This window comes from Natator depressus, chromosome 3, assembly GCF_965152275.1.
Source record: "Natator depressus isolate rNatDep1 chromosome 3, rNatDep2.hap1, whole genome shotgun sequence".
In the NCBI taxonomy this organism is placed as follows: Eukaryota; Metazoa; Chordata; order Testudines; family Cheloniidae; genus Natator; species Natator depressus.
In genome coordinates this window covers 191,020,546-191,028,898 of record NC_134236.1, presented here as the reverse complement: position 1 = coordinate 191,028,898, position 8,353 = coordinate 191,020,546, and positions in this window count along the sequence as shown.

The following is an 8,353-nucleotide window of genomic DNA, read 5'->3' as shown; positions in this document are numbered from 1 at the left end:
GCTTTGGTTTGACATTGAGAAACACTGAGTTGCTGTGTATAGTAAATTTATATTGTGATTGTGAGTTTAATTTTGGGTGCCAAAAATATCTTCAGTAACATTAAAGCAGTAAAATTAACTTGCAAATACAGAGTTCCTTCAGTGACAAAAACAGAATAATATTAGTGCATTGTTCCTTTATTAATCCATAGTTCAGTGCACTTTAACTCCCCCTGCTAATTTTTAAAACAGTTAATGAGGGGAAACATATTGTTTTGGTTTTTGCTTTAAGCATTGGATCTATTTCGTGTCTCCGTGATGTCCTGTAAGATTATTGAACGGTTAATCAGAGCAGGAGCTAAGCATTTCAGCTCCAGATGTTTGCAGCAGAAAATGCTAGAGGGTCATCAAAAGTGCTCAGCCTAGATAAATGATCCTTAAAGTGAGTCTCTTTGATTGTTGAGAAAACAGTTCTCATTTGTCAGAGTTTATTTTGCGTTTATAGCCATCATTCCTTACACCCTGGAGGTGGTGAAGAGCTGCACTGCACCCCACAATCTGCCCCACAGATAATATGTAATTTAATAGACACAACAAGAAATGTTCTTATACATCTGAATATGAGGGCCAGATTTTCAGTTGGTGTAAATCAGCATAGTTTCATCGACTAAAGAGGAGCTATGTTGATGTACTGCAATGGAGGACCTACCCCTGGGTATATGCACAACCCTAAGCATAATGATGTAATTTTATATCCCTTTTTTTACCATTTTTATCCATTCTTTTTTACCTCATCATAGTGCTTTCATCTCTCCTGTGGCTTCGGTGTAATTTCCAGAAGTACAAACTGTAGAAGGTACGACCCTGATTAGTTCACAACTCCCACTGGATGTTCACTTGAACATTTGCTGCCGCTTTCCAGATATAACTCTTGCTGGAGGTGAAAGTTTCAGCATATTAGTAGGTTACTGACAAGGAAATGATGATACAGGGTAATTCAATACTTGCTCATTTCTAATCTTTGAGGAAGCTGAGGTTCAGATATGTGACATTATTCCCCAACATTACAATGTTAAGGTCAGCTAGAACAGGACCTCTGTCACCCAACCATCCCCCCAAAGAATTCCACATTGGCTGCTGAAAAAAATTGAAATGAGAACTGATTTTTTGCAATACTTTTCACATTTTTATGGGTTTGCCCTATCTTTTTGTTGACCACTCACTCCATGTTCCCACTACCACAATAGTTTTGAATAGATCAAAGGAACAAAGTAGCATGGGGTGAAAAACCATAAATACTGGACCAATTAGTTTGTAGGTTTTATCGGGCATGTAATTACATATTATTTAACACTATTTAACACTCCAAATTAATTTTTTTTTGAGAATTTGGATGATGGGTTCCCTGATAAGGCATTTGTGAAACTTAAAGTCCTTTAGCAGATCAACTTGCTCCAAGAAAAATGACGGGCTTAGCTTGATTTAAAAATGGTGGCTAGGCCGCTAGGTAAAGAACTATACTTGACTGTGAGGATTTTACTCAATGATGTACATATTGTACTGTGTCAGTATCCATGTGATATTGACAGAACAATTGTTAGGATTCTTCAGAGTATTTATCAGACGACTTCCAAAATTTACAGTTGTCCCCTGTCAAGGTTCCTTCCCCACTCTGAACTCTAGGGAACAGATGTGGGGACCTGCATGAAAGACCCCCCTAAGCTTATTCTTACCAGCTTAGGTTAAAAAGTTCCTCAAGGAATAAACTTTGCCTTGTCCTTGAACCGTATGCTGCCACCACCAAGCGTTTTAAACAAAGAACAGGGAAAGAGCCCACTTGGAGACGTCTTCCCCCAAAATATCCCTCCACGCCCTACACCCCCTTTCCTGGGGAAGGCTTGATAAGAATCCTCACCAAATTGTACAGGTGAACACAGACCCAAACGCTTGCATCTTAAGAAAAATGACAAATCAATCAGGTTCTTAAAAGAAGAATTTAAATTAAAGAAAAGGTAAAAGAATCACCTCTGTAAAATCAGGATGGTAAATACCTTGCAGGGTAATCAGATTCAAAACATAGAGAATCCCGCTAGGCAAAACCTTAAGTTACAAAAAGACACAAAAGCAGGAATATACATTCCATTCAGCACAGCTTATTTTACCAGCCATTAAACAAAAGGAAATCTAACACATTTCCAGCTAGACTACTTACTAACTTTACAGGAGTTGTAAGGCTGCATTCCTGATTTGTTCCCGGCAAAAGCATCACACAGACAGACAAAACCCTTTGTTCCCCCCCCATCCAGATTTGAAAGAATCTTGTCCCCTCATTGGCCATTTGGGGTCAGGTGCCAATGGGGTTACCTTAGTTTCTTAACCCTTTACAGGTGAAAGGGTTTTGCCTCTGCCCAGGATGGATTTTATAGCACTGTATACAGAAAGGTGGTTACCCTTCCCTTTATATTTATGACATCCCCATTTGGCTATCAACAGTTGCCGCAAAGAGATCTCCTTTGTACTTTACAATTGGAAATAACCATGGTACCTCAGATATGAATGCTTGGCAACTTTTGGTTTTCAATGGTAACCATTTTAGGTGTTCTGTCCCTCAAAGCAAGGACGTCTATTTTGCATTATGTTCGCACTCCTCTGATTTTGTTTGGCATGGCCATCTTGTTTTTCATAAATTCTGGAAATTGATTCAAAGTCACTTTAGCGATAATATTACAGCATTGGATGGCTTAGATTTCTTGTTGTTGAGATAATCCTTAATAAAGTACCATCTATTAGCGATGGCATTTCATTAACAGATATTAAAAACATAGTGACTGCCTGTTAGTTCAGTGGAATTTGCAAATATTCTTAGGTACCCTGAGTGTTCCTGCTGTCACATGGGCATTTGGATACTCACATAACTCTAGTTTTATATTCATTTTCTACTAACATTGGAGATAATTTCATATAAATACCTAGCACATGCTTTGAAATGAAATTGTATTTCCTATCACGTTTACAAATTCTTCACTATTAAAAATCTGTTTATGGCTCCTCCACCCTTGAGTTTTTCTCTTTAATTATGGATGAAAATTAGCTTGTGAGAGGAAGCAGTAATTTAAGAACATCTTAGGTCCCTGAGAGAGGAGGTAGCAATTAGTGAGATGTGGTTATTAAGCTCTCAGAGTGCCTGTATTTGCAAAGATCTCATTTGCTGAAGTTCAGTGAATTGTAAATTGTTTAAAAACTACAGAAAGCGCCATTAAGAATACAATTTGAATTTAAAAAAAAGTAGGTGATATGTTTTTCATTCAGTTTTTGTGTTTGAATTGTGGTGCATATTTTAACCCTCATTAAAATTGAAAGACATAATAAGTCGCACAGGGACAGAGTAATCCATGGCTGGGTTTCAGGGTGGCGTAGCATTGTTCATTACCTGTAAGAAAAAGAAAAATAGCACCAAGGCAGAAATACCACTTCATTTGATAGACAGCAATGTGAGAGTTGTTGTGAACCCTGGGAGACGGGTGGATTTTGTCCCAGAAGGGTTTGTGTAAACATTTACATCTCTTTTGAACTATGCAGGTTTGCAGCTCTGGAGTGCAGGGTTGAGCATACCCAAATCTCAATTGAAACTGCTGAATGTCATGCCTCAACCATGGAAAGCTGCAAATATTAAGTAATTGCATTTAGATGTGCCACTTTATTAATCTATAGTTATGTGTATCTGATCCTTGGTCCTCAGGGCTGCTGTTAGCTTGGCAAGCTACAACAGCGCCTAAGGGGTCAGTCAGATACCTGGAGACTCTCAGAGTGCAGCTGCACTCCCACCATACTATCTTCTCACTGGCAAAAGCTCCTATATAGCAAGCTTTAAGTTTGCTTTGTATTACCAGAGCTCTGCAAAGCCGACTTAACAGTGCTGAGGATCTTGGCCCATGGTCTATTGAGAGGACATGGGGAGGGGTAGGAATGGTACTGGAGTATTGTGTTACAGAGTTGGAGCCATAGGGTGCTCCCAAAAATTCAGATATTTTGTTTATCTCTCCGCCTTTTGATGTTCACCCATTGCTGATTAACATCAGGATTTCAGTCTGTCTTTCACCTGGAATAGAATGTTGGGTTTCTATTTCACAGACTCAAAGGCCAGAAGGAATCAATTTCATCTTCTCATCCCACTCTCTGCATAACACAGGCCATAGAATTTCACCTAGTAATTCTTGCATCTAACCCAATAACCTGTCATTGAGCTAAAGGATATTTTTTAGAAAGACATAATCTTGACTGGAAGACTCCAAGTGATGGAGAATCTACCACATCCTTTGATAAAATTGTTCAATGGTTATCCTTACTCTTAAAAATTTGAGTCTTATTTTAAGTTTGAATTTTTCTGACCAGCCACTGGCTCTTCATATGCCTTTGCCTGCTAGATTAAAGAGCCCTCTGTTATAAGATGTCTTCTCTCTGTGTGGGTACTTATACAGAAAACATATCACTTCTTAAACTTCTCTTTGACAAGCAAAATAGACTGAGCTCTTTACCAGTGGCGATCTCATTTTGCATGAAATATGGAGATTGTAAGGTATGTTTTACAACTCAGAATCTCAGTTATTATTTTGGGGCTAGGTTATTCCTAGGTTATACCTTTTCTAGGGAAAAAAGTGCCATAATTTATGTTTAAAAAATGTGTTGTTCTTTAACTTTGGGCTTTTCATTAGACCTCTGTTGTTGGTGTGAGATGCTTTTTTGGTTTCTTATGTTTTCACAGTAGGTCCTTCTTTGTCATGCTTGCTGTTTTCCTGCTTTCTAAAGATAGCACTTAAATAAGTAGATTTGAAGAGTCTAGTGTTTGAACAATTAATGGGAAAGTATGTCATAACAGTGAGTTTGTCCAAGTCCACTCACCGTCCTCCTAGAATGCTGAGAGAATGGGAGTCTAAAATCAGCAATGGCGCAAACCTTCCCAAAAGGAGCAAGGGTGGTTGGGATGGGGGCAGGCTATGTTCTGACTTCCCTCTCTCTGCACTGGCCACCTGAACTGGGTCCGCACAATGTAGAGTGCACACACTGCCTACTGCACAAGGGTGAAGTAGGAGCTGCTTCCTTCCAGTGTCTTTGGGTGTAGCTGTTGGTAGACAGTTCTCATTCACTCCCTCTTTCATCACATTGACGGTTGTTTAGAGCCATCACACAGTTAGTAATCAAAGGACAGGGCAGCCCATAGGAGGAGATGAGCTGAAAAGGCATTGGCAGTTCTTCCCCTGATGAATCCGGGGTTGTGACATAGGATGAAGGAGGGATGAACTAGGGGAAAGCCACTCTGAGGCATCTCCCACCCTGAATTCATATGTATCACCAGAAGGCATTTAGATACCATAGCCACTCATGAAAGGACAGAGTGCTCAACCCTGTATCTCTGTGATAGCCTCTTGAGTCCATGACTCCCGACTTTGACATAAGGGTCAAACTCCACACCCTTCTGAGTGTGTAGCTCATCAGTAAATGTGTAGCTCATGGAGGTTTTCCCAGAGTTTCTAGCTGTCTCCATGGATTTTTTTGCATGGAGGGTATGACATGATCATCTGCTTTTTAAAATAAGAACATAAGAACGGCCATACTGGGTCAGACCAAAGGTCAGTCTAGCCCAGTATCCTGTCTTCTGACAGTGGCCAATGCCAGATGCCCCAGAGGGCATGAACAGAACAGGTAATCATCAAGTGATCCATCCCCTGTCGCCCTTCCCAGCTTCTGGCAAACAGAGTCTAGGGACACCATCCCTGGCCATCCTGGCTAATAGCTATTGATGGACCTATCCTCCATGAACTTATCTAATTCTTTTTTTGAAAACTGTTATAGTCTTGGACTTCACAACATCCTCTGGCAAGGAGTTTCACAGGTTGACTGTGTGTTGTATGAAAAATAATTCCTTTTGTTTGTTTTAAACCTGCTGCATATTAATTTCCTTTAGTGACCCCTCATTCTTGTGTTATGAGAGGGAGTAAATAACACTTCCTTATTTATTTTCTCCACACCAGTCATGCTTTTATAGACCTCTATCATATCTCCCCTTAGTTGTCTCTTTTCCAAGCTGAAAAGTCCCAGTCTTATTAATCTCTCCTCACACAGAAGCCGTTCCATACCCCTAATAATTTTTGTTGCCCTTTTTTGAACCTTTTCTGATTCCAGTATATCTTTTTTGATATGGGGTGACCACATCTGCATGAAGTATTCAAGATGTGGGCATACCATGGATTTATCTAGAGGGAATATGATATTTTCTGTCTTATTATCTGTCTCTTTCTTAAATATCAGGGGGTAGCTGTGTTAGTCTGTATCCACAAAAACAACAAGGAGTCAGGTGGCACGTTAATGATTCCCAACATTCTTTTCATTGTTTTGACTGCCACTGTACATTGAGTGAATATTTTCAGAGAACTATCCACAATGACACCAAGATCCTTCTTGAATGGTAATAGCTAATTTAGACCCCATCATTTTATATGTATAGTTGGGATTATGTTTTCCAATCTGCATTACTTTGCATTTATCAACATTGAATTTCATGTGCCATTTTGTTGCCCAGTCACCCAGTTTTGTGAGATCCCTTTTTAACTCTTTGCAGTCTGCCTGTGACTAACTATCTTGAGTAGTTTTGTACCATCTGCAAATTTTGCCACGTCACTGTTTACCCCTTTTTCCAAATCATTTATGAATATGTTGAATAGGACTGGTCCCAGTACCAGAGCCCTGGGGGATACCACTATTTATCTCTCTCCATTCTGAAAACTGACCATTTATTCCTACCCTTTGTTTCCTATCTTTTAACCAGTTACTGATCCAGGACAGGACCTTCCCTCTTATCCCATGAGTGCTTACTTTGCTTAAGAGCCTTTGGTGAGGGACCTTGTCAAAGGCTTTCTGAAAATCTAAGTACACTATGTCCACTGGATCCCCCTTGTCCACATGCTTGTTGACCCCATCAAAGAATTCTAGTAGATTGGTGAGGCATGATTTCCCTTTAAGAAAACCATGTTGACTTTTCTCCAACAAATTATGTTCATCTATGTCTGACAATTTTGTTCTTTACTATAGTTTCAACCAGTTTGCCCGGTACTGAAGTCAGGCTTACTGGCCTGTAATTGCCGGGATCACCCTTTTCAAAAATTGGCATCATATTAGCTATTCTCCAGTCATTTGGTACAGAAGCTGATTTAAATGATAGGTTACAAACTACAGTTGGTAGTTCTGCAATTTCACATTTGAATTCCTTCAGAACTCTTGGGTGAATACCATCTGGTCCTGGTGACTTATTACTGTTTAGTTTATCAATTTGTTCCCAAACCTCATCTAATGACACTTCAACCTGGGACAGTTCCTCAGATTTGTCACATAAAAAGAACGGCTCAGGTTTGGGAATCTCCCTTACATCCTCAGCCATGAGGACAGATGAAAAGAATTCATTTAGTTTCTCTGCAATGGCCTTATCATCCTTGAGTGCTCCTTTAGCATCTCGATAGTCCAGTGGCCCAACTGGTTGTTTAGCAGGCTTCCTGCTTCTGATGTACTTAAAAAGTTTTTGGCTATTACTTTTTGAGTTTTTGGATAGCTGTTCTTCAAATTCTTTTTTGGCCTTCCTAATTATATTTTTACACTTAATTTGCCAGAGTTTATGCTCCTTTCTATTTTCCTTACTAGGATTTAACTTCCACCTTTTAAAGAACGTTTTTTTTGTCTGTCACTGCTTCTTTTACTTTGTCGTTTAGCCCCGGTGGCACTTTTTTGGTTCTCCTTACTATGGTTTCTAGTTTGGGGTATACATTTAAGTTGAGCCTCTATTATGGTGTCTTTAAAAAGTTTCCATGCAGCTTGCAAGGATTTCATTGTTGGCACAGTGCCTTTTAATTTCTGTTTAACTAACTTCCTCATTTTTGTATAGTCCCCCTTTCTGAAATTAAATGTTACAGTGTTGGGCTGCTATGGTGTCCCCCTCCCCGCCCCCAGCGATGTTAAATTTAATTATATTATGGTCACTATTACCAAGTGGTCCAGCTATAATCACTTCTTGGACCAGATCCTGTGCTCCATTTAGGCCTAAGCAAAAATTGCTTCTCCTCTTGTGGGTTCCAGGACTAGCTGCTCTGAGAAGCAATCATTTAAGGTGTCCAGAAACTTTATCTCTGCATCCCATTCTGAAGTGACATGTACCCAGTCAATAAGGGGATAGTTGAAAATCCCCCATTATTATTGAGTTTTTTATTTTTACAGCCTCTCTAATCTCCCTGAGGATTTCATAGTCACTATCACTATCCTGGTCTGGTGGTCAGTAATATATCCCTACTGCTATATTCTTATTAGAGCATGGAATTACTATCCATAGAGA